This window comes from Pseudophryne corroboree, chromosome 1 (genome assembly GCF_028390025.1).
Source record: "Pseudophryne corroboree isolate aPseCor3 chromosome 1, aPseCor3.hap2, whole genome shotgun sequence".
NCBI classification, from domain to species: Eukaryota; Metazoa; Chordata; class Amphibia; order Anura; family Myobatrachidae; genus Pseudophryne; species Pseudophryne corroboree.
The window spans coordinates 736,933,570-736,959,085 of record NC_086444.1 but is presented as its reverse complement, the minus strand read 5'-3'; the positions used below and the strand labels follow the sequence as shown (position 1 = coordinate 736,959,085).

General features: G+C 46.7%; 1 long non-coding RNA gene across 1 annotated transcript in view; it reads left to right on the top strand.

The window, feature by feature from the left end:
* The first annotated feature begins 11,574 nt into the window (after positions 1-11,574).
* Positions 11,575-25,516, top strand: part of LOC134940394 (uncharacterized) — an 83,015-nt gene continuing 69,073 nt past the window's right edge. The window contains exons 1-2 of the long non-coding RNA XR_010181406.1: positions 11,575-11,665; positions 13,243-13,465. This is a non-coding gene — a long non-coding RNA (uncharacterized LOC134940394). The remainder of the gene's footprint in view (positions 11,666-13,242; positions 13,466-25,516) is intronic.

Below are 25,516 nucleotides of genomic sequence, written 5' to 3'. Positions count from 1 at the left end.
GGTATGAGTCTTACCCGGGATTCAAAATCCTTCCTTATTGTGTACGCTCGTCCGGGCACAGTATCCTAACTGAGGCTTGGAGGAGGGTCATAGGGGGAGGAGCCAGTGCACACCAGGTAGTTCTAAAGCTTTACTTTTGTGCCCATTCTCCTGCGGAGCCGCTATTCCCCATGGTCCTTACGGAGTCCCCAGCATCCACTACGGACTACGAGAAATAGAATTATCGGTAAGTAAATTCTTATTTTTACTTACCGGTAAATCTATTTCTCGTAGTCCGTAGTGGATGCTGGGGACTCCGTAAGGACCATGGGGAATAGATGGGCTCCGCAGGAGACATGGGCACTTTAAGAAAGAATTTAGATTCTGGTGTGCTCTGGCCACTCCCTCTATGTCCCTCCTCCAGACCTCAGTTAGAGAAACTGTGCCCGGAAGAGCTGACAGTACAAGGAAAGGATTTTGGAAATCCAGGGCAAGACTCATACCAGCCACACCAATCACACCGTATAACTTGTGATAAACTTACCCAGTCAACAGTATGAACAACAACAGAGCATCAGTTCAACCCTGATGCAACAATAACATAGCCCTTATAGCGGCAATACCTATATACAAGTATTGCAGAAAAAAGTCCGCACTTGGGACGGGCGCCCAGCATTCACTATGGACTACGAGAAATAGATTTACCGGTAAGTAAAATCCTATTTTTAATACATGGTTGCCCTACAGTACATACTTTATGTTTCCATCTTAGTTCATGGTATAACGTGGAAATTCTTACTCATTGCACTCCATTTTAAATCTTTTTGTACCACATTCCTGACTACGGGGGTCATTCCGACATGATCGCACGCTATTTTTTGCAGCCCTGTGATCAGGTCAAAACTCGCCAAAACTGTGCATGCGTATGCACCACAATGCGCAGGCGTGTCATACGGGTACGGTGCTGGGCGATTGATTTAACGAAGAATCCATTCGTACAGCCTATCGCAAGAAGATTGACAGGAAGAAGGCGTTTATGGGTGTCAACTGACCATTTTCAGGGAGTGTTTGGAAAAACGCAGGTGTGTCCAAGCGTTTGCAGGGCGGATGTCTGACGTTAATTCCGGGATTGGACATGCTGAAGTGATCGCAGCGGCTGAGTAAGTTCAGATCTACTCAGAAACTGCACAAAACTTTTTGGTACCGCTCGGCTGCACAAGTGTTCGCACACTTGCAAAGCGAAAATATGCTCCCCCATAGGCGGCGACTATCTGATTGCAGTGCTACAAAAAATAGCTAGCGAGCGATCAACTCGGTATGACCCCCTACGTTATTATTCTCAATTACATTCTCTCCTCTTCCCTTGTGTTACTCCTCTCTCAGGAAGTCCACTCTTCATTTTGGTTCTTTAATATGAAGGTTTCCTTCCTAGAAATATGTCAGTTTACAATTCTAGCACTTATATACTGTTATCCGTACTTTTTACTGATGTCAATGTTTTGTTTGCACTATTGTTATCTTCTGTTTTTCCAACTATTCCTGATATTTTCCCTCTCTTACCTTGGAAATGCCTATTTGTTATGCTATATCTTATGATATTACCTGAATGTTGTATTGACTGACAATGACAATCTCAATAAAATATGGGTTGTTGTTTTGTTTTTGTTTAAAAATAAATTGAAAAAAGAAGGAAAGTCTTATGTTAAGGAACATTACGGTTATTTTTCATACAGGCTAGTCATAGCCTATAATGGGGGTCATTCCGAGTTGATCGCTAGCTGCCGTTGTTCGCAGGGCAGCGATCAGGCTAAAAATCTGCATTTATGCGTATGCACCGCAATGTGCACGCGCAATGTACGGGTACAAAGACCTCTGTGGTTTTGCACAGGTTCTAACGAAGCTTTAAGTCGCATGGCACAACGCAAGAAGATTGACAGGAAGGGGGCGTTTCTGGGTGGCAACTGACCATTTTCAGGGAGTGTTTGGAAAAACGTAGGCGTGCCGGGGAAAATGCAGGCGTGGCTGGGCGGGTGTGTGGCGTCAAAAGCCAACCCTCCGTTAGAATCAATGCACACGAAGAGTGACTCCAGGGCTGGTCTTGTTTTGCACAAAATGTGTTTGCAGGTGCTCTGCTGCACAGACGTTTGCACTTCTGCAAAGCGAAAATACACTCCCCGGTGGGCGGCAGCATAGTGTTTGCACGGCTGCTAAAAACTGCTAGCGAGCGATCAACTCGGAATGACCCCCAATATGCAGGAAAGCATTCCAATTGCATATTTTTGGATAACTGTAGCCACAGGTCAGGCTTATTCTACTAATAATCCATTTCAGGTAGAATAGCGCAAATCAAATATGCTTCAGCCATGTCCTGTCTTTAAATTGCTGAATTCCTCATCCTTAAAAACAAATTTAAAAAAAATCTGCAATATTTCACTGATAGGTGACACTTCTCTGAATTTCAGTTTTACTTTCATTGCTACTCACATTTAGTTGTTTAGAACATACTGAGACATTTTTTTCAAGGACCTTCCCCTCTGCTTTCTAAAATGCCCTTAACCACTTGCCTGGCCTGGTCACATCAGATGCATGCAGTCACACCAGCAAGTGCTTTATCTGACCTGGTCACACAGGATGTGACCAGCCAGATAAACAGTGTTTGCAGCTGCAGAGAAGAGAAAGTCAATTTATGAGCAGTTTTTGGGGAAAAAAATCATCAGATAAGTGGTTAAACTACTGCATACATTGGTGGTCATTCAGAGTTATTCGCTAGCTGTTTTCGGTCGCTGCACAGCGATCAGGCAAAAAAACGGCAATTCTGCGCATGCGTATGCGGCGCAATGCGCACGCGCGACGTACTTTCACAAAAGCCGATGCAGTTTCACACAAGATCTAGCGACGCTTTTCAATCGCACTGCTGGCCGCAGAGTGATTAACAGGGAGAGGGTGTTTCTGGGAGGTAACTGACCGTTTTCGGGAAGTGTGTGGAAAAACGCGGGCGTGTCAGGTACAAATGCAGGCGTGCCTGGGGAAACGCAGGAGTGGCTGGCCGAACGCAGGGCGTGTTCGTGACGTCAAAACAGGAACTAAACAGTCTGAAGTGATCGCAAGCTAGGAGTAGGTCTCGAGCTGCTCAGAAACGGCACAATCTTTTTTTGTTACAGCGCTGCGAACCTTTCGTTCGCACTTCTGCTAAGCTAAGATACACTCCCAGAGGGCGTCGGCTTAGCGTTTGCACGGCTGCTAAAAGCAGCTAGCAAGCGAACAACTCGGAATGAGGGCCATTGATCCTTACTTCCCTTCCCCTTCTTTATTCTGTACCTCCCCCCATTTTTTTTTAGTTTATGAAAAAAATCTTTATTAAAAAAATGATTGAAGTTAAAAATAAAATAACTGCTTCGTACACGAGAGGCATCTGCACCTGGCCACTATATAGATGGCTCCCAACTTATTTGGAGACACATGTACATGACAACTTCGGGACATTTCCCTAAAATAACAAATAGGGACTGCCTCTCCACTGCATTTTCCCGGAGGGCCCTTTTTGCCCCAGTTCGACATTGAATCTGCAGATTTTTTCCTTCCAAAGATTTGATCTGCACATCTTGAATGTGCCAATACAACACCTCATTCGATTGTCATTTTACTAGTCACATGTAGAAATGTAAATAATAGGCAGAACTACTACTACCCACCACACCTCTTCTACTCAATAACACACAACAATGAACCCTTCTGTTAATAGTTAGAAACAAAAATGTGTGGGGCCTCCCCCAAAGCATAACCAGCCACGGGCTCTTGGAGCCAGCCCTGGTCCTAAAAATACTGGAAACAAAATGTGTAGGGTCCCCTAATATTTGTAGAACCAGCACTGGGCTTCTCTAGCAAGGGGACACACTTACCGGGAGAACCACAAGTGCCAGCATGCCCGGACATTAAGGGCCCACTAGCACCTATAATGGAAATATTTAAATAAAGACAAAAAAAAACAACAACCCACAATAGTTGTAAATCTATTTATTATACAGCATTCTTCACTTAGGAGGGCAGCAGCCTTTGGGCTCTTTAACATGGCTGCTGCTCTCCCTAGGACTTTCAACGTCTATATGTGGCATCTTCATCTAGGGGTGGCAGCCATGGGAGCTCTTTTGCATTAGCTGCAGCCCACCCAGTATTCTGGCATCTTTTCTTCAAGATAATTTGCCAGCTCCTCCTCTGCCATTGGACTGTATCACGCAGGCTAATATTAGCCAGCCCAAGTGGGAGGGACAATGACTCGGTGAGTTGTGATTGGTATGGAGCAGCACAAGCAAAATTTTGGAGGCGGCAGTGGGAGGAAGAAATCAGTTGGCAGGAGTAGTGATATTCATTTATGGAATGAAGAGGGCAGATGGTAGTGTTAAGGGAGATAAGGTCAGAGATGTAAATTGGAGAGGTTTGGGAAAGGACTTTGTAATTGAGTGTGAGCTCCTTGAATTAGATTCTGAAGGGAAGCTATTGTAGGGCTTGTAAGAGAAAGGAGGCGGACGTAGTAGTACATTTGGAAAGGAAGAGGAGCCAGGCAACAGCATTGAGGACAGGTTGGAGTGGAGAGAGGTAGCAGTCATGGACGCCAGATAGGAGGAGGTTCAATCTGGAGATGACCAGTGAGTGGGTGAGGGTCTTAGTAGTACCTAAGGTGTGATAGGGTCTGATCCTGAAAATAATTCTGATTTGGATATGGTAGAACTGCGAGAGGTACTGATTTTGTGGTTTGAAGACATGGGAGGAGTCAAGGATAACTCTAAGACATTGCATTAAAGATGGCTCTGATGTCTCAGTACACGTGGCCAATCTGGGTTATCATAGGTTTACTGAGAAGGCAGATTATTGAAGGATCTGTGATTGCGCTGTGTCTTTGTACTGAGATTAGGGAAGCAGACAGTGACACAAATGCATATTTTTGCACAGTATCTGCGTATGGAATCGCAGCTGTGAATGCATTGGTGTACAACTATGAGTCAAGTCGATAGCTAGGTAAGGGTGCTAATGTGTAAGAAATACGAAGGGAAAAGAAAATAAGGCAGGCACTCCCTTATTACAGTCAGGGGTGTAGCAAGGTGTCATGGTGCCTGGAGCAGGGTATGTTCTAGACCTAGTAACATCCAGGGCGAAAGTCCCCCTCACACACACACACACCCAGAGGTTAAGCAGAGTGCGCGCTGAAGGCACGCGGCAAAAAATAGGAGCGTGGCTGCATAGGGAAGGGGCATGGCCACAGTTATGCCCCCTGTAGTTATGGACCCAGTAATTGTGCCCCCTGTAGCTGTGCCCCCAGTACATTTGCCCCCAGTAGATGTGCCCCCTGTAGCTGTGCCCGGAGTAGTTGTGCCTCAGTAGGTGTGCCCCCAGTGGGTGTGCCTCCTGTAGCTGTGCCCAGAGTAATTGTGCACCCTAGTCTGTGCCCCCTATAGATTTGCCCCCTGTAGCTGTGCCCCCAGTAGTTGTGGCCCCAGTAGGTGTGGCCCCTATATATTTGCCCCCAGTAGCTGTGCCCCCTATAGATTTGCCCCCCTGTAGATTTGCCCCCAGTAGATGTGCCCCCTGTAGCTGTGGCCCCAGTAGGTGTGCCCCCTGTAGCTGTGCCCCCTATAGATTTGCCCCCAGTAGTTGTGCCCCCTGGAAGCGCCGAAAACAGAAAATAAAATAAAAAACAAAAACGAACAAAAAATACTCACCTGCCCGCTCCTGCATCCCGAGTCCCCGACTGCTGCTGGCCGCGTCTCCGCCGTCCGTGCGTGTGACGCGTGACGTCACACTCAAGTCACGGACCAGAGGGGAGGGAGGGGAGCGGAGAGGAGGGACGGGAGGGAGAGACTTGAAGCAGCTCGGGATTCCAGTTGTCAGTGACTGACAGCTGGGGCTGCTTGAGGCCAGGCAAAGGTTCCGGCGGAGTCAAGCTGCGGCGCCCAGTACTGTCTTGGGCGCCTGGAGCTCGAGCTCCACGGGAACCGCCCTCCCTATGCCCCTGATTACAGTGGTACCTAAATCAGATTGCATCCAGTTCAGCTTTTTATATTTGTGCATAACACATAATATGATCACAATTTTTTTCTAAACATTGATAACACATTTTGTTACAAGTATTAATTTTCCAATTAGGACTGTGAATTCCGCTCTATGGGGTATATGCAATTCACGGTGAATCGCGGCAAATTATCGCCGTTTTTTAATTCGACACAATTCGACAGGTGAATTCCGGCAGGTGGTTGCCGGAATTCACCATATTCAATGAAAAACGGATTCGACAGTCCCGCGGGCGAAAAACGGCCGATTTGCCGGATTTTGCCGCAAATTAAAAAAACGTGAAAAAACCCGGAAAAAAATGGCGTGGGGTCCACCCTCCAAAGCATAACCAGCCTCGGGCTCTTCGAGCTGGTCCTGGTTCTAAAAATGCGGGGTAAAAATTGACAGGGGATCCCCCGTATTTTTAAAACCAGCACCGGGCTCTGCACCTGATGCTGGTGCAAAAAATACGGGGGACAAAAAGAGTAGGGGTCCCCCGTATTTTATACACCAGCATCGGGCTCCACTAGCTGGACAGATAATGCCACAGCCGGGGGTCACTTTTATACAGCGCCCTGCGGCCGTGGCATTAAATATCCAACTAGTCACCCCTGGCCGGGGTACCCTGGGGGAGTGGGGACCCCTTCAATCAAGGGGTCCCCCCCCCAGCCACCCAAGGGCCAGGGGTGAAGCCCGAGGCTGTCCCCCCCATCCAATGGCTGCGGATGGGAGGCTGATAGCCTTGAGTAAAATGACAAGAATATTGTTTTTTCCAGTAGTACTACAAGTCCCAGCAAGCCTCCCCCGCAAGCTGGTACTTGGAGAACCACAAGTACCAGCATGCAGGAGAAAAACGGGCCCGCTGGTACCTGTAGTACTACTGGAAAAAAAATACCCAAATAAAAACAGGACACACACACCTTGAGAGTAAAACTTTATTACACACCTGCCGACACACACATACTTACCTATGTTGACACGCCGACTGCCACAGTCTCCGACGATCCGGGGTACCTGTGAAAAAAATTATACTCACCTCAATCCAGTGTCCGGGAGATAATCCACGTACTTGTTTACAAAAAAAAAACGAACACCCGTACCATGCCGGACTGAAAGGGGTCCCATGCTTACACATCAGACCCCTTTCCCCGAATGCCGGGACACCACGTGACTCCTGTCACTGAGGTCCCTTCAGCCAATCAGGAAGCGCTAGTTCCGTGGCGCTCACCTGATTGGCTGTGCGCAGTCTGAGCTGTCAGACAGCGCATCGCAAAGCCTCTCCATTACTTGCAATGGTGGGAACTTTGCCGTCTGCGGGGGGTTACCCGCGGTCAGCCGCTGACCGGCGGGTGACCTCACCGCTAGCCGCAAAGTTCCCACCATTGAATATAATGGAGGGCGCTGTGCGATGCGCTGTCTGAGTTCAGACAGCGCACAGCCAATCAGGTGAGCGCAACGAAGTTGCGCTTCCTGATTGGCTTTAGAGACCTTTCTGTGACAGCTGTCACTGAGAGGTCTGTCTGCATTCGGGGATAGGGGTCCCATGTGTCAACATGGGACCCCTTTCAGTCCGTTGGTCGGGTGTCCGGTTTTTTATTTTGCCAAGTACGTGGATTTATCTCTGGACCATGGCTGAGGTGAGTATATTTATCTTTTATTTTCAGGTGCCCCTGGATTCTACTTGGAGAAGAGGACCGATGTCGGCGTGTGAACATAGGTAAGTATGTGTGTGTCGACGTATGAAATAAAGTTTTACTTTCACGGTGTCTGTCTCCTGTTTTTATTTGGGTATTTTTTTTCCAGTAGTACTACAGGTACCAGCGGGCCCGTTTTTCTCCCGCATGCTGGTACTTGTGGTTCTCCAAGTACCAGCTTGCGGGGGAGGCTTGCTGGGACTTGTAGTACTACTGGAAAAAACAATATTCTTGTCATTTTACTCAAGGCTATCAGCCTCCCATCCGCAGCCATTGGATGGGGGGGACAGCCTCGGGCTTCACCCCTGGCCCTTGGGTGGCTGGGGGGGGGACCCCTTGATTGAAGGGGTCCCCACTCCCCCAGGGTACCCCGGCCAGGGGTGACTAGTTGGATATTTAATGCCACGGCCGCAGGGCACTGTATAAAAGTGACCCCCTGCTGTAGCATTATCTGTCCAGCTAGTGGAGCCCGATGCTGGTGTGAAAAATACGGGGGACCCCTACTCTTTTTGTCCCCCGTATTTTTTGCACCAGCATCAGGCGCAGAGCCCGGTGCTGGTTTTAAAAATACGGGGGATCCCCTGTCAAATTTTTCCCCGCATTTTTAGAACCAGGACCAGCTCGAAGAGCCCGAGGCTGGTTATGCTTTGGAGGGGGGACCCCACGCCATTTTTTTCAGGGATTTTACCATTCCATCCAAAAAAAATATATATATTATTTTTAAAAATATATAAATAATACTTGTGCCTCCAAAAAAGACAAACCAAGTACCTAATCCCTTCTAATATAAATAGATATGATATTACCAAGAAAAAAAAACTAAAAAAAAAAACATGTTTTAATTTTTTTTTATTAGTTTCACCATCCAAAGTGTGGCGGATTGAAAATGACGAATTTACTGTCTAAAAGCACTGTTGTCGAATTTCCAAACTTCCATTGAATAGACTTTGGTCGAATTGCAGCACTTGTATCATTGCAAAAAAGTCGAATTTGTCAAAAGTCGAATTTCAAAAAGTCGAATTTTGAAAGTCCGTTTTTTTGTCGGAAAGTACTGAATTGCATTGTCGAATTTTTTTGGGGGGCGAAAAAATCCCGAAATTCGACAATTTCGGGAATTCGACCGCAATTGCATATACCCCTATATGTACATTTCCTGTAATGATTATTTTTATTTGTTTATTTTGATATACAAAAAAAACAATAAAAAAAATTGCGCTCAGCACCACGTTTGAAATACTACCACTGCACTGACAAGACAGTAAATGTGGGAACTTTTTCTGAGAACTTAGTAATATTACATAAGGGGAACATCCAGATACCACAGAAAACACCACATCTCAGTTACATAGATGTATTTTTTTATAGAGGGGTTGGTTGGTTAACAATTAACATATATATCAGTTTGTATCTGGAAGAAAGTGACCTTTTCAATTTCTATCATCTGTGAATGCATATTAGCCTTATTAACCAACAGTGATTTGCAGATTCACAGATCTGCCGCTGTGCACTGTTCTGCAGTAAGAAAAATACTGTGGTGACCTCATAAGTGTCATGGGTAAGGGTGGAGGAGGAGGACACTGTTCTCTGTAGACAGAGTAGAATAACAAGTGTGACATTTCAGACATCGGAGTGTATCTCATGTTCAATAGCGCGCGTGTGTGTGTGTGTGTGTGTGTGTGTGTGTGTGTGTGTGTGTGTGTGTGTGTTAGAATGAGTCACTTTTCAATCTCACACCTGCTCCATTTAGGGGGCTTATTTGGAACTTCTGCCCTTGTGTTATTGACAGTAAGTGGAACATTTAACTGTTGCACTTCAAGGAAATGAACTCAGCTATCAGTGCTTTCTGGAGCTGATTATTACTATATATGCGCATTGGTCACTGTGTATAGCTTCGGTACTTTGAGAAATTACATCCGAAACAAAAATTACCCAAGCAATTTGTGTAACTGGCTTGCTGGGAAGAACTGACCACTTATCATGACTAAAAATATTGGGGGTAATTCCAAGTTGATTGCAGCAGGAATTCTGTTAGCAATTGGGCAAAACCATGGCCCTCATTCCGAGTTGTTCGCTCGGTATTTTTCATCGCATCGCAGTGAAAATCCGCTTAGTACGCATGCGCAATGTTCGCACTGCGACTGCGCCAAGTAATTTTACTATGATGAAAGTATTTTTACTCACGGCTTTTTCTTCGCTCCGGCGATCGTAATGTGATTGACAGGAAATGGGTGTTACTGGGCGGAAACACGGCGTTTCAGGGGCGTGTGGCTGAAAACGCTACCGTTTCCGGAAAAAACGCAGGAGTGGCCGGGGAAACGGTGGGAGTGCCTGGGCGAACGCTGGGTGTGTTTGTGACGTCAACCAGGAACGACAAGCACTGAAATGATCGCACAGGCAGAGTAAGTCTGGAGCTACTCTGAAACTGCTAAGTAGTTAGTAATCGCAATATTGCGAATACATCGGTCGCAAATTTAAGAAGCTAAGATTCACTCCCAGTAGGCGGCGGCTTAGCGTGTGTAACTCTGCTAAATTCGCCTTGCGACCGATCAACTCGGAATGAGGGCCCATGTGCACTGCAGGGGAGGCAGATATAACATGTGCAGAGAGAGTTACATTTGGGTGGGGTGTGTTCAATCTGAAATCTAATTTGCAGTGTAAAAATAAAGCAGCCAGTATTTACCCTGCACAGAAATAAAATAACCCACCCAAATCTAACTCTCTCTGCAAATGTTATATCTGCCACACCTGCAGTGCACATTGTTTTGCCCAACTGCAAAAAAAATTCCTGCTGCGATCAACTTGGAATTACCCCCATTATTTTATGTTAAACTATGTAAGTCGATGGTCGAGGCCACTAAATGCATTGTCTCTCCTTCCCCCAGTTTCCAATTGTGTCGATAGCAGCAAAAATGGCTGAAATCCCTCCAACAGCTGCTATCTCACTTCCTCATAATCAGATCCTCATCTTGGTACTGCGCTCTGGACACTTCTCAGCTGGCATATTTCACGTAAATAAGCCTTCTTGGCTGCCTTATATAATATCCCAGCCTGGCTTGTTGGCTCCATTATGATTTTATTTTGTGGGGTTTATTAGTGAGTGATCCCACCACTAGCCACCAAATTGTGATATAATGTGGGTATCAATACTCAGACTGAGACTGACAACTGGAACTGGTTCAATAAGGTTCTGCACACGCAGAAAAAAGCAGGAAAACCCCCACTGCATCTGACATAGTCAGTGCGTACAACTCAGAATGAGCCCCACAGATGGTTTGTGCTCACACAACAAGACCCATCTTCTCTACTGACAAAAATAACTGACCAACCACATAATCCAGACATCAGAGCATTGATCCTGATGGAACTTTGGGACGGCAACTGCCTATGGGAACTCTCATGTCAATAATACAGAACACTTATTTACAAACTAGTAGCAATGGATGTGGTATGTTAGTTTGACAGGAATCGTGTCGACATGCATCATGTTCAGGGCCGGATTAACAATGGGGCGGATGGAGCTGCAGCTCCAGGCCCCCCATCAAAATAGGCCCACTGCATCTACTGTGCTGCGGCTGTAGACAGGAAACATTTTTCCTGCTACAGCAGCCTGCAATTGCCACCCTCCGACCACCTCCCCTCCTCCTGTGGCACCCACGCACAAAGGCCACCGCAGGCACAAACTTCATGGGCGGCGGAGTGGAATGGGTCACTAACCCTCCCTGCGCTGCACAGGCAGTGACGTAACACCAGTCAGTGTTTCTGCCTTTCTTCCGGAGTCCCGGTAGCTCCGCCTCCAGCCAGGTCATAATTTTTTTTATATAAAAATGGGCGTGGCCACGGGGGCCCGACGTTAGGCCACGCCCCCGAATTTGCTTGGCTCCTGGCGTCGGCGGTAGTCTGTGTGTGGCCTGCCCCTCACTGCTTCCTCTGTGGGGACTTGGAGGTGACAGGTACAGAATACATGTGTGTGTGTGTGGGGCGAGGGGACAGGCTGAGTGTATGTGTGGTGACTGGGATAACAGGCTGTATGTGTTGGGGGGGGGGTGACTGGGATAACAGGCTGTATGTGTGGGGGGGTGACTGGGATAACAGGCTGTATGTGTGGGGGGGTGACTGGGATAACAGGCTGTATGTGTGGGGGGGTGACTGGGATAACAGGCTGTATGTGTGGGGGGGTGACTGGGGGTAACAGGATGTGTGTGGGGGGGGGTGACTGGGGGTAACAGCTGTGTGGGTGTGACTGGGGGGATAACAGGCTGTTTGTGTGTGGGGGAGGGGATGACTGCGAGTAACAGGCTGTGCGTGTGTGGGGGGGGGGTGACTGGGGGGTAACAGGGTGTGTGTGGGAGGGGGTGACTGGGGGTAACAGGGTGTGTGTGTGTGGGAGGGGGTGACTGGGGGTAACTGGTTGTGTGTGTGTGTGTGTGTGTGTGTGGGGGATGACTGGGGGTAACAGCTGTGTGGGTGTGACTGGGGGGATAACAGGCTGTGTGTGGGTGAGGGGATGACTGCGAGTAACAGGCTGTGCGTGTGTGGGGGGGGGGTGACTGGGGGTAACAGGCTGTGTGTGTTGGGGGGTAACAGGCTGTGTGTGTTGGGGGGTAACTGGGGGTAACAGGCTGTGGGGGTGACTGGGGGTAACAGGCTGCGTGTGTGTGGGGGGGGTGACGGGGTAACAGGCTGTGTGTGTGGGTGACTGGGGGTAACAGGCTGTGTGAGTTTGAGGGGAGGGGGGATGACTTGGCTGGGGGGTGGCTGTGTGTGTGTGTGACTAGGGGGAACAGGCGGCGTGTGTGTGGGGGTGACTGGGGGTAACAGGCTGTCTGTGTGTGAGGGTGACTGGGGGTAACAGGCTGTCTGTGTGTGAGGGTGACTGGGGGTAACAGGCTGTCTGTGTGTGGGGGTGACTGGGGGTAACAGGCTGTCTGTGTGTGGGGGTGACTGGGGGTAACAGGCTGTCTGTGTGTGGGGGTGACTGGGGGTAACAGGCTGTCTGTGTGTGAGGGTGACTGGGGGTAACCGGCTGTCTGTGTGTGAGGATGACTGGGGGTAACAGGCCGTGTGAGTTTGAGGGGAGGGGGGATGACTTGGCTGGGGGGTGGCTGTGTGTGTGTGTGACTAGGGTGAACAGGCTGCGTGTGTGTGGGGGTGACTGCGGGGTAACAGGTCGTGTGAGGGGAGGGGGGGCATGACTTGGCTGGTGGTGGCTGTGTGTGTGTGTGTGTGACTAGGGGGAACAGGCTGTGTATGTGCGGGGAGGGGGTGTGTGGCTGGGGGGAACAGGCTGTGTGTGTGTGGGGAGGGGTGTGTGGCTGGGGGTAACAGGCTGTGTGTGTGTGAGTAAGGGGGGGGTGACTGGGGGGGAACAGGCTGTGTGTGTGTGTGGGGAGGGGTGTGTGGCTGGGGGTAACAGGCTGTGTGAGTAAGGGGGGGTGACTGGGGGGGAACAGGCTGTGTGGGGTGACTGGAGGCACTGTCGGTGCCACCCCATGTTGTTTCTGCCACTTTTTTTTTTTTTTTCAAGCAGGGACCTGCGGCAGTGTGGTGCCATGAAGGGGCATGCAGCAGTACTAGCAGGAGGAGGTGGTCCAGCCAGTCCAGCCGCACTCACCTTTTTTACCACTCTCTGACGCTGTTGCCCGACGTCATGATCCAACAAAAAACAGAAGAAGGGACCCACTGCTGCCGGAGAAGAAAGGGGACCCGCTTTTCCTGTCACTGATGAGAAGGGGGACCCACTACTGCCCGAGGTACACAGTGCCGTTTCACTGAAGGGAGGGACGCACAGTGTCACTTGTACTGGGGGCAGGGGGACAGAGCTAAGTACACAGGGTCACCTGTACCCCCTCTCTCAACCCTCCATCCGTCTCACCTCTCTCTTTTTCTCTCTTTCCCCTCTCTCAACCCTGGTCTCTCTCACCCCCACTGTTTCCCTCTTTCTTTTTCTTTCATTCTGTATCCCCCCCCTCTTTGTCACCCCCTTCTCTCTCTCTAACCCTCTCTCTCGTTCTCTTTTCTTTCTCTCATTTCTGTCTTGCTCTTTCTTTCTCTCTCACTTTCTTTGTCACCTTTCTCTCTATACCCTGCTCCCTCTTCTCTGACCCTCCCTCGTTCACACACCCCTGCCTTACTCAACTTTGTCTTGCATCCTCCCTGTCTCTCTAATTCTCTCTCTCTCAACCCTCTCTCTTACACTACCTCTCTGTCTCACCTTTTTCTTTCTCATACTTTCTCTCTCTAACCCTCTCTCCCTCGCTTTCTTTTGCTCTCTTTCCCTCTCTCTTACACCCTGCTCCCCCACTCTCACAACCGTCTGTCTCTCTTTCTTTCTCTGTCTTTTTTTCTTTCTCCTCCTCTCGACTCTCTTGCGCTGCTTTCTCTACCCTGCTGTCTGTCTCACCTCTTTCTCTCTCCTCTCTCTTTCTCTCTCTCTCTCACACACACTCTGTCACCTCTTTCCTCTCCCCCTTCCTTTCTCTCACCCCCTCCTTTGTCTCACCTCTCTCTATCTCTCTCTCTCATTCTTTTCTCTCCCTCTCATTCTCTCTTCCCTGCCTCCTCTCCCCCGCCCCCCCTCTCCCTCGCCCCCCCTCTCCCTCGCCCCCCTCTCCCTCGCCCCCCTCTCCCTCTTTCAAACCTCTCACCCACTTATCTCAACTTTCTTTCTTTCTTTCTCTTTCTTTCTTTCTTTCTTTCTTTCTTTCTTTCTTTCTTTCTTTCTTTCTTTCTTTCTTTCTTTCTTTCTTTCTTTCCATTATATCTCATCCTTCCTCTCTGTCTCCCCTCTCTTTCATTCTCTTTATTTCTCTCTCTCCTGCTCTCTCCTTTCACCCCTCCCTCTGTCTCACCTCGCTCTCTTTTTCTCTCTCTCCCTATTTTTCTTTCTCTCTAACCTTCTTTCTACCTATCTTTTTCTTTTGTTCTCTTCTCCCTCCCCTCTCTTAAACCCTGCTCCCCCTCTCTCTCAACCCTCTCCCACTCCCCCTCTCACCTCTCTCTCTTCTGTCTCACCCTGCTTTCTCTACCCTGCTATCTGTGTCCCTTTCTCTCTCTTTCTCTCTCCTCTCTCTCTCACCCCGTTGTCTCTCTATCCCTCTCGTCCCCTTTATGAGGGATGATGGGTGTTGCTGGCTGCTGCTGTGATCTGTACTGTTGGGTGCGATGCTGGGAGAAGGGTGCTGGTCAGAGGCGGAACTAGCGGGCGATGCTAGGGGCCACCAGCTAGAATCTTGCCTTGGGCATCAAACTGGTTAGGGCCGGCTCTGAGTGTGCCGCCTTGCCACCACTACACCAGGAAGCACTGGCAGCATTGACAGCAGGATTCTCCATGAAGGTGGCCCGGGCCTCCTGAGGTGAGGAGTTTTTTTTTCGGTATGGCACTCCCAGTAACAGCATTGTGTGTGTATATATATATATATATATATATATATATATACACATACATACATACATACAAACACACTTACATATCTATTTTGATTAGACATATTGTGTCCTTTGACATAGGGGATCATTCCGAGTTGATCGCTCGCTAGCTACTTTTTGCAGCGCTGCGATCAGATAGTCGGCGCCTATAGGGGAGTGTATTTTCGCTTTGCAAGTGTGTGATCGCCTGTGCAGCCGAGCTGCACAAAAAAGTTTTTAGCAGTTTCTGAGTAGCCCAGGACTTACTCAGCCGCTGCGATCACTTCAGCCTGTCCGGTCCCAAAATTGACGTCAGACACCCGCCCTGCAAACGCTTGGACACGCCTGAATTTTTCCTACCACTCCCTGAAAACGGACAGTTGCCACCCACAAACGCCTTCTTCCTGTCAATCTCCTTGTGATCGGCTGGGCGAATGGATTCTTCATACAATCCATCACTCGGCAACAATCCGCTTTGTAACCGTATGACGCGCAGTTCTGACCTGATCGCAGCGCAGCAAAAAATCCTAGCTTGTGATCAGGTCTGAATGACCCCCTTAGCGAGTTGATTCCAGTTGTTTCTTGCATGCCCATAATTAATGGCAGCTCGACAGAGCTATTCAATTGTAATGCAAATGAAAGTGAAGGCTATGGCCACCTATTGCTTATCACTTAGAAGCACTTGGTAAAACTGCATAATGTGGCTAAACCAGTCTAAACTATTGGTCATGCTGCCAAAATAGCAGTTTGGGCGATCCAACAGCCAATTGTTCACAGATTTCTGCTCACCACCTCAAGAGACTGCGAGCAGAAATCATGCAGTCATGGCAATACAATTGAATAGTTCCATTGGGCGCCCATTACTTATGGTCACCCAAAAAATAAATTCCCCCCAGTGACTCTCTCTAGAGAGATAGATATAGAGAGAGATAATAGATATAGAGAGAGATAAAGATATATAGATAGATTTTTTATTTTATTTTCAAACACGCATACACACACGCATATATACATATATTTAAATACAGCACTAGTCACGCACCCATATCCGTAGCCCCCATCACAGCCCCGAGGAAGCACACAACAGGCCCTTCAAAAATTTCAGCTCCAGGCCCATTAAGACCTTAATCTGGCACTGATCATGTTGACATGAAAATGTTGATACTTATAGTAACCATATGTAAATTTATGTCAGTGATAATATAAACTGCTGAAGTTCACACTCTACAGAGAGTGAGTCCAGCAACCCAGCAGAGACATCTAATTTCTCCATATTCAACTGCACACACATATTCAACTGCACACACATATGATATGGTGTACTGACTACAACTAAAAATAATAATAATAATAATATAATAATGATTGTATTTATATAGCGCTCTTTTGTCAAACAGGACTCAAGGTGCTTTACAGACTTCAAAACGATGCACATAGGGGGTAATTCCAAGTTGATTGCAGCAGGAAATTTTTTAGCAGTTGGGCAAAACCATGTGCACTGCAGGGGAGGCAGATATAACATGTGCAGAGAGAGTTAGATTTGGGTGTGGTGTGTTCAATCTGCAATCTAAATTGCAGTGTAAAACTAAAGCAGCCAGTATTTACCCTGCACAGAAACAAAATAACCCACCCAAGTCTAACTCTCTCTGCACATGTTATATCTGCCTCCCCTGCAGTGCACATGGTTTTGCCCAACTGCTAAAAAATTTCCTGCTGCGATCAACTTGGAATTACCCCCATAATACCAGAGATTAATACAGCAATACACAAGCCACACAGACATAAAAATGAAAACCTAGAACGGATAGAGTAATCATAATGCAGGATTGGTGTATGTATTTAGGGTAATAACTTCCACGTGCTGTGTATTCCACCCTCACAAGGTACCAGCTGAGGCAGCCATCTTGGGCGCAATGCATAAGATTACCTTGGGTGGAATAGTCTACCCCTAGAAGAGATAACACAAAATGGGGGTGATTGCAGCATCCTAACGTTCAAAAGAGGGTCCCAACAAAACTATCAGGTCCATGTTTTTTAATCTCATCCATAAGTGTAGCAGATGAGGCAGCTATTCTGGGGTCACTATGAAGGTTACACTGTGGGAGGTGAGCCATACACGGGCCAGTGCATATATGGGTAAAACGGACACTTGTGTAGTCGTAGGATATAACCTGTATGGAAAAATCCATGTGAGGAACATCCTCCCGCAGAGGAACCATCCAAGGCACCCATCTAGGGTGCACTGCGTAAGATGCTGCTGGCAGGGTGGGCAATCAGTAGAGGTGCACCTCACAGGGTTACCAGTAAAAAGGGGAAAACAATGGAGGAATACATAGGGATATAATACTTTATGTATTAACAAAACTGCTAAAGATCAATAGTATTGTGGTTTGTAAGCATGGGCATTTGCACCATCTATTGTTTACTTAATGCTGGATTAATTTATGGATTCTTTCTCAGCACCATCATTTGAATGTTAAGTCTGTAAATGTACTGGATATAATTATCAGTTTCTGGACTTAAGGGGGGTACACACGAAGTGATTTCTACTTAATGTCTAAGCAATGAAATTAAGCACACATCACTTCGTGTGTAGGGTTCCGCGCGTCGCTATTGCTGGCAGCAATGTGAATGTGGTTCACAAGCGCTACAGGGTACTAATCAACCAATATTAATTAATATTGATTTATCAACGTCATGGTAGTTGTGTCCAAAATTCTTGGGTCACAGGGTTTCCTCGACCTTTTCCACTCCACGGTTTTGCAAAGGTTCGCACCTTTTGACTAACCTCCTTCGAGTGGGATATGTACATGACAAAGCCTAATATATATCCTATATTAAACACTCTAAAAGGTTAATGAACACAGTACGCAATTGGCGTATGGAATACCGTAAGAGTACGCACGTAGTGTAACAAACGCTTAGCCGTGGACGAGACGCACGAGCGGCACGTTCGCTCACGGCTTAAAACGTAAAGGCAAGCACGCTATAGGCTGCCGACTAACGGAATGATACGCTATCAGCGTAGCGGACGCTCGAGACCACGAGGAGATCACGAGCGGCGCTGACGCTCACAGAGTTAAACCTTTGTAACAATATCATAAACAATGTACTTAAATTGTAAACCTTTGTGCAGTGATAAGGTGTAAATGCAACACAGTGTAACTCTGTTAGTTTAAAAGCTGTATGAGCGACTCTTACGCTCTGAGAACCCTTTAGCAATAAACACTCAAATACCGGGCTAAGGGTCTAACACCTTTTAAGGGAGAGAATGAACGTTCAATCGCAAAAGAATACACAATACAAGTTATACACTACCAAACTAACATAAAATACCTAACCGAGTTACTACACGTTAAAATACAACAAAGACACAGTTACATTTAAGGGGGAAGGAGAGAGAGAATGGCTTACAACAAAATAGGAGATAAATATGGTTGCAGAGAACTTACGCACAAGGGGAACAATCGCAAGCACCTTTCTGGATATCCAGCTCCCGATTATCAGTGATGAGAACCGTTGTGAAGAGTAGAGAGCTGGCCCAGATCGGCTTGTCTTTTTATACACTACACACAATACAGTACAATGGTCCCTACATTCTTATTGTTCATTGGACACAGGAATTCGTCTTCACATTATAACAAAAGGTCATAGGTTGGTTCATACAGGTGGGCTGTGACTATTCCAAACTGCTCAGGTGGGAGGGAAACTGGGTTTCCCGCCGCATGGGTAATAAAGTGCAAATATAGTAAATGTCCATAAACTTCTTATGTCCATAACTATACGCACGAGCGAGTAATCCGCTTCAAACCAACACCGGAATATTGCTAATTATATTCTCTTCCGATGGATACTAAACACCACTGTGTAACCCCTGTCTGACCCTTCGTATCAAACAAAGAGGAATCTCTTTGTCCCCGAACATGCTACATTAACTAAACTTTCAGATTCTATCAAAGGGACCATAATCTACAAAATACATTATATGACTAAAATATGTAACGATCGAGTCGCCCGCTAGACGCACACAAACTCTACCGTAAATGCGCATACTGTGCGCCTGCGAGTGCACGCGACCGCGAGTATACGCATGCACGGGAGGGCTCATGCACATGCAGTGGGCACACGCATGAGGTGCATATATGGCAATGTGCAGCGTGATATTTTTCTGACTTTGACAGTCCACCCTTTGGCAGTCGCCAATAACTGCCACTTCCTAAAACAGTTCAAAAAGAGAAAAATATATGTCATGTATAATACATTTCTATGATTGGGTAGGGGAGAAGAGAAGAAGGTGGGAAAACGGTATGACCTAGTGAGATAGCAGAAGCATGTGTGTATGAATCCATGTTTGGGGGGTCATGTATCATCGTGCCGTACGTGTTTTAAATCAAGCTTCGAGGTATTGCGAAGTATACATTTGAATTTCTTCTTATCCCGTGGTACGGGTCTGTGGATGGGCTGTCAAACTTTACCGAGCTCTTTTCGGCTTTTGGTTGCAACAAAATGGGGGAGCACATTTTAGTTGATGATACATGAATGGGGGGATATGTGAGTGCTGATATCTGTGCCTATATTCCCTATCGACTATGTGTGTCATTACCTGAAGGTTGTAGAGATGAAGATAAGAAGCAATTATGGTAAATGCAGTCGTAAACTATGTGAGTTTAATATACATTTGTTGATTGAAGTCTTGTCTGGTGTCTTGTCTTGATGTACATGTTGACTGTAGTCTCTTTGGGCTTTTGCCAAAATGCGAGCAAAAGCTTTCTCAATGTCCATAGGCTTACAAAAGTGTTGGGCTATCGTAAAATTTTAAAATTGCTAGGGATATTGGGGGTCTATGGCATTGTCCATCAATTGTCTGTGTAAAAGGTTGTCAAATTCTTCTTCCAAGCGGATGTCTTTGTACCTTGGAGAAAAACAAAGGAGAAACGGGTGAAAGAAACGGACCGTGGAATCACATTTTCATCACAACATTGTCTCTATCGTTGGGTCGTAAATCAAATCAGTCGTTGTTATTACAGTATCTTCACTTCTTAAACTCATCACTCGGGCGCTACGTTTACACTTTGTTAAACCCCGAACGCATCTAAATATCAGACCGACCAATATGATGACACCCAGAATACACAAAAGAAATTTCCCTACATCCATGATAATTCCTTGAGCCCATTCTCCTAAACCAGAGAACCAATTTCGCGGGTTCAACCATGACACCCAACCGGTCAGCTCATTACCCACAGCAGCGAGGGTGAGATTGTGTCTCCTGCGGAACTCCCACTTTAATTGGAGAATGTCGTCCATCTTTTGGTCTATGACCTCGACCGGGTCATCGGTGCTATTCGTAATATAAGTGCAGCATTTTACGCCGTACTGCGTTGCCAGTGTGACACAATATCCACCTGTCACTGCCGTGAGATAATTAAGAACCATCCTATGCTGAACCAGTTCTGTTTTATAAGCTTGGAGCTCCCTTCCGGTATACCTGAATGTGTCATCATACATTTCAGTGATATTGTCTAATAAATTTGCAAGCGCAGATATATATTTATAATTTATCACTCCTCTGGCGGTACGAGTGATATCTAACGCGATTAGGAATTGAATCCCGGTGGATTCATGGATCAGGTCAGAGGCCGGATGCTCTGTTCTTTCTATCAGGTGCCGTTTAACGAGGTGCTCGTAATGAGTGTGAGTATAAGGAGCTTGGGCACTGCAGTGAATATCCTTCATCTTAGTGTGGGATACGGTCATTACCTCAGGCAGTACTTTTCCAATATAACATAACCCTTCTGAGTTTGGGGCAAGCCACTTATACGCCTTCCTCCCGCATATGAAGTATGCATCATCGGGGAGAACATATGGGACGGAGTAGGACATTACCATATTACAAATTTTCCATATGAAATCTCCTAACCCTAATTCTCCCATCTGTTTAGTACACGTATCTGTTTGTACGATATGTGCACAGTATCCTGGTGATACTTCTCCAACTCTCATGATCCTACTTCCTAGGGTATACCTATATCGGAAATATTTTCCACTACCGGCTATGTGGCGTATAAGTTCTGTATCTGTAGGCATTCTATCGGCTCTGTATGAAAAGGTCATGGTTTGGTTATTCCATGACACTTCCCAATTTCCTGGCTTTCGGGGATTGGAAATGGTAAAACATACTAGGGATCTATCCACATGATATTGGTGGAGCTTCAAACTAGGAGGACTGGAGATATTAAACCTCCTGTCCACCGGCCTCCCACCACTTAGCTCAAGTACCTCCCCTATAGTTAAAGGGAATGGCACTAATCCTGATTTGCTATGGCCTTGAGGTACTTGAGAGCATACCCAACAATCTGTCTGATTTAACACTTTACCCACTAAGGAGTGATAGTCACTCAATGGATGCCGGTCCATGTGGATATTAAAACTGGACTGACATTTCTTGATGCACCCATCCTCAACTACACTGTCACAAAGTCTACAGATACAGTTCTCTTCAGCTAACAATCCTTCACAATTCCTCCTATTGCCACTGCTATCGGATCGTTTTCTGATACTCGCCTTTGCTTGATGATTATGTTGTTCTTGGAAATCTAGGCCTCCAACTTTGTCATCAGAACCCATTCCAGAACCTCTCTCGACCTCCATGGTACTCTCGCCGGAACAGACTGCTCTGGTCAACATCATGGTCAACAGGAAAATCTGGATCACAGTCTCTTGGGGCAAGTCCATCTTATAGGAGGAAATGGAGAAGAATGAGAAGGGGGAAAGAAATAATTGAGGGAGATGGGATGGGAAGTGGAGAAAAACAATAAAAGGGAACAGGGGATCGACAACTGCCTCCGATCTTATTATTCTCAATGCTCAGGTGCCGTCTCAGTCCTCCTGAAACAGACACTCCAGTGATACAACTTCCTCTACCGTCTGTTCTTTATCACGGGACCTCTCTGGATCAGCAACCTTCTTACAATGGGACGAATGAACCCAAGTCTCTCTCTCGGCAACCTTCAATGCTGTCGTGCTAATCAATAAGACTTGGTATGGTCCTTCCCATCTGTCAATAAGGCAACCTGAGCGTAGAAAATTCCGTATCATTACATAATCCCCAGGTTCAATGTCATGACAATTACTATCTGGCAGATCAGGAATCACCAACTTCAAATTATCATTCTGATTCCTTAGCTGTTTACTCATCTTAACCAAATACTTTACAGTCACTTCATTGTTACACTTCAAATCATCCTGAGGGTTAATCATAACATGCGGTTGTCGACCGAACAGAATTTCAAAAGGGGACAGATTAAGAGGGGACCTGGGAGTGGTTCTGATGCTGTATAATACAATGGGCAAAGCTTCTGGCCAAGTCAATCCTGTTTCCGCCATAACTTTGCTCAATTTATTTTTAATAGTGCTGTTCACTCTTTCTACTTTCGCACTCGCCTGGGGGCGGTACGGAGTGTGCAGCTTACTATCAATTCCCATCAACTTACACATTCCTTGAAAGACATCACCTGTAAAATGGGTACCCCTATCACTTTCAATTATTCTAGGGATACCGTATCTACACACAAATTCCTGCACAATTTTCTTAGCAGTAAACATAGCGGTGTTTGTGGCCGCTGGAAATGCTTCGACCCAATTTGAAAACACATCTATACAAACTAGTACATACTTCAAATTTCGACAAGGGGGTAATTGTATGAAATCAATTTGTATCACCTGAAAAGGGCCGCCTGTAGGTGGGATATGAGATGGTCTGTTGGTATTGCCTTTCCGATATTCTTCCTCAAGCAGGTGAGGCATGTCATTGCCCTTTTTCCCGCATGGGAAGAAAATCCTGGGGCGCACCAATATGCTCTTACCAACTTGCACATCCCTTCCTTGCCTAGATGAGTCAGCCCATGTGCTGCTTCCGCTAAGCTTGGTAGGTATGCTCTGGGTGCCACTGGTTTACCCTGCCCATCTGTCCAGAGTCCGGAGGACTCCTGGCCATATCCTTTTGCCCTCCAAACTGCCTTTTCCTGTGTGGAACACAAATTTTGCATTTCACACAATTTCTGTGTGTTGACGGTATTAAATACCATCAGTTGTGTGGTGTCTGTCTGTCTGGGGGTACCAGCTGCTAACTTAGCAGCTTCGTCTGCTCGGCTGTTTCCAAGTGATACCGGGTCTTGGTTATATGTATGTGCTTTACACTTGATAACAGCCACTCTGTCGGGTTCCTGTATCGCTGTTAGAAGCCTTTTGATGTGAGCTGCATGCGCTACCGGTGTACCAGCTGCCGTCATGAAATTTCTGAGGCGCCATAGGGCTCCGAAATCATGGACTACTCCGAATGCGTATCTAGAATCGGTATAGATATTGGCTGATTTGCCCTTAGCCAATTCACATGCTCTGGTTAGGGCAACCAGTTCAGCAACCTGGGCTGAGTGAGGTGGGCCTAGCGGTTCTGCTTCTATGGTGCCTTGGTCATCTACGACTGCGTATCCAGTACACAAGTCTCCCGAGTCCGTCTGTATGTGACAACTGCCGTCAGTGTAGAAAGTAAGATCTACATCTTCCAGTGGGTTGTCACTGATGTCAGGCCTTGCCGTGAAATTTTGGGTCAAATATTCCATACAATCATGCGTGTCATCCCCTGTCTTAAATCCTCCTTCACTATTACTCTCATCCTCCACCCTTTGTGCCTGTCCAGGCACACCTGGGAGATACGTTGCCGGATTTAATGCACTGCATCTCTTTATGGTGATGTTTACGGGGGCCATTAATGCCAATTCCCATCTTGTAAACCGTGCTGATGAGACGTGTCTAGTTTGAGCCGAATTCAGCAAGGCTGACACTGCATGTGGTGTATGGATTGTGAGGTTGTGTCCTAGCACTACATCTTCGCTTTTCGTTACTAGCAATGCTATCGCAGCGACACTTCGCAAGCATGTGGGGAGGGATCGCGCTACCGCATCTAGCTGAGCGCTGTAGTATGCTACCGGCCTGCTGGCATCACCGTGCTTTTGGGTTAGGACGCCTGCCGCGCAACCAGCACTTTCTGTTCCGTACAGCTCAAAGGGTTTCCCATAGTCAGGCATACCTAATGCCGGTGCCTGTGTTAGGCACTGTTTAAGTCTCTCAAATGCCATCTCGGATTCGTCTGTATGCGAGATCCGATCAGGTTTGTTTGATGAGACCATCTCCTGCAAAGGTAATGCTAGAATGGAAAAACCTGGGATCCAGTTACGGCAATACCCACACATTCCTAAAAATGTTCTGATCTGTTGCTGAGTTTGTGGCAGAGTCATGTCTCGAATTGCTTGAATTCTATCAGCGGTCAGGTGTCTCAGTCCTTGTGTCAGACAGTGTCCCAGATATTTTACTTTAGTCTGGCATAATTGCAACTTGTCTTTGGAAACCTTGTGTCCTGTGTCTGAAAGATGAAACAGGAGCTGTTTCGTATCTTTCAGGGACGCTTCCAGTGAATCTGAACATAGTAGTAAATCATCCACATATTGTATCAATATTGATCCACTCTCTGGTTGGAAAGACTGTAAACAATCATGCAAAGCCTGTGAAAATATACTTGGACTGTCTATGAAACCTTGTGGTAATCGAGTCCATGTGTATTGGACTCCTCTGTATGTGAATGCAAACAAATATTTGCTGTCAGGGTGCAGAGGTACCGAGAAGAAGGCGGAGCAGAGGTCAATAACAGTGAAAAATTTCGCAGTGGGAGGGATTTGCATAAGGATGACAGCTGGATTTGGCACTACGGGGAACTGACTCTCAACTATTTTGTTATTCCCCCTTAGATCCTGCACTAGCCTGTAACCCCTCCCCCCACTCTTTTTCACAGGGAAGATGGGACTATTGGCAGTGCTGGATGTTCTTACCAGAATGCCCTGTTGTAGCAAGCGCTCTATTACGGGGTATACTCCTAACTCCACCTCTGGCTTCAGAGGGTATTGTGGGATTTTTGGAGCTATCCTACCATCTTTTACTTGTACAACGACTGGAGCTACGTTTGCCATTAATCCAGTGTCTTGTCCATCTTTAGTCCAAAGTGACTCTGGTATTTGGGATGTCATTTCTTCTACCTAGGATGAACTCCTATTTATCATAACGGTATGTGACATTAATTTTGATGGGGAGTCTAGCATGTCTCGTACTTCCTGAGCGTGATTCTCAGGTATGTCTAAGAATACTCCAGGAGTACAATATATGACGCACCCCATTTTACACAATAAATCTCTTCCCAGGAGATTAGTCGGTGCCGATGCAGCCAGCAAAAAGGAATGCTTGGTATGCAAAGGCCCTATTGTAATCTCTGCTGGTTTACTAACAGGGTAGTGCTGTACTACTCCCGTTACTCCCATGGCTGGAATTGTCTTACCAGTGGTTCTCAT